A 1,630-nucleotide genomic window follows, 5' to 3' on the forward strand; every position below is an offset into this window, starting at 1 on the left:
GGGAATTTTCAAAACCCTCCCTTCTAGCTACTTGAAAATTTGTAATAAATTATCGTTAACTATGGTTACCTTACAGAGCCAGAGAGCACTAGAGCGTATTCCTCCAATCTAGCTAGAGGCTTGGATCCATTAACTACCCTCTCCCTGTCTGCTCCACTCCTTAACCTTCCCAGCTTCTCCTAACAATAAAGTGTTGCATCTTAAATTTTCAACAGATCTTATATAAAGAATTACCGTTCAGAATAGACGTATCTCCACGCATCACTGTTCAGCGGTATTTGAATCAGTCTGTGAATATAGACTGATCCTTCAGGAATCACAGATGTCCGTTAGTAGTATAATAGAACGATCTCTCTTCTTTCAGAAAATTTCTAGCAATGGCTGATTGTTTTGCAATGAGGATGTTCAAAATGTACAGTAAAGGGAAGTAATACAAGCCCTGGGAAAGCATGAGCTGCAAACCCCCCAAATTCAGAGGATAGTAAAAGTAATTCTTTTCGTATTCAGTGTATGAAAAATATTGGCATTTATCTAAACTGAATTAACATTATTTCCATATAGGACTTCAGTCCCTAACCCCTGGGCTGTGGACTGGCACAGGTCTGTGGCCTTTTAGGAACCAGGTCGCATAGCAGATGAGGGGACGGCAAGCAAGGGAACAGCTTTCTATGTATCCACAGCGGCTCCCGCCCACTCCCCATCCTTTGCATCACTGCCTGAGTTCCGCCTCCTGTTAGGTGAGTGGCTCGGTGTTAGATGCTCCCTGAGCATGAGCCCTGCTGTAAACTGCGCTCACAGGGGCCCTAGACTGTGCACTCCTTAGGGGAACCTGACGCTTGGTGATCTAAGGTGGAGATGTAATGGGCTTGAATCATCCCAAAACTATTCCCCCTACCCTCAAGCATGGACAATTTGTCTTCTGCGAAAGACAAAAAGTCTGGTGCCAAAAGGTCTAGGCCCTGCTGATATATCCCTGTTTTAAAGAGATACGGATCTCTTCCCTACAATACAATACCCAAATCTATCAATTTAATGGGTATTTCTTTTTTAACTCTGAGCCCAAGAAAATTCCAGATTTCATTGCATTTCTTATCTGCACCTCTTCCTTTGGTATATTCATAAATAAATATATATCTGTAGTATTCTTCAGTTGGAAATCCTAGATCATTTACATTCAGATTTCTATTTTTACATTTTTTTTCTAGGCTGATAAACTGATAATGCGCATTTGATGGAGTGATAAAGCAGTGCTGTTTGTCCTGTTGTTCCCTTAATTTTAGCCACAAATCATAACCATGTGACAATATAGAAAAAGAATTTCAATAAAATTTGGGGTGCTCTTTCTGGGGTAGAACAGACCCAGTGGGCAGATTCTAACTGCTGGCTTGCTGGGCTGCAGTCTTTGTCATGCTGTGCTGCTGGGTTTCCAATTTGAAAAGAAAATTGAATAATTTTATCACTGGAGCAGCTTTTGGATATATGGCCAATATGTATTTTTAAATCTTCTGGCACAGAGGAGAATCCTATAAATTTACTTGCCATTTTGCTTTTAAAGTTTCGAGGAATGTGTCTATATATGAACTACATAAAAAAAATAGGAAACTTGGGTATATTAGACACAAGATGTATC

General features: G+C 40.2%; 1 pseudogene; it reads left to right on the forward strand.

Moving 5' to 3' along the window:
* Positions 1-305, forward strand: part of LOC100960068 — a 13,525-nt pseudogene extending 13,220 nt beyond the window's left edge.
* The last annotated feature ends 1,325 nt before the right edge of the window (positions 306-1,630 follow it).

Source organism: Otolemur garnettii, unplaced genomic scaffold (assembly GCF_000181295.1).
Source record: "Otolemur garnettii isolate 467f Iridium unplaced genomic scaffold, OtoGar3 scaffold00054, whole genome shotgun sequence".
In the NCBI taxonomy this organism is placed as follows: domain Eukaryota; kingdom Metazoa; phylum Chordata; class Mammalia; order Primates; family Galagidae; genus Otolemur; species Otolemur garnettii.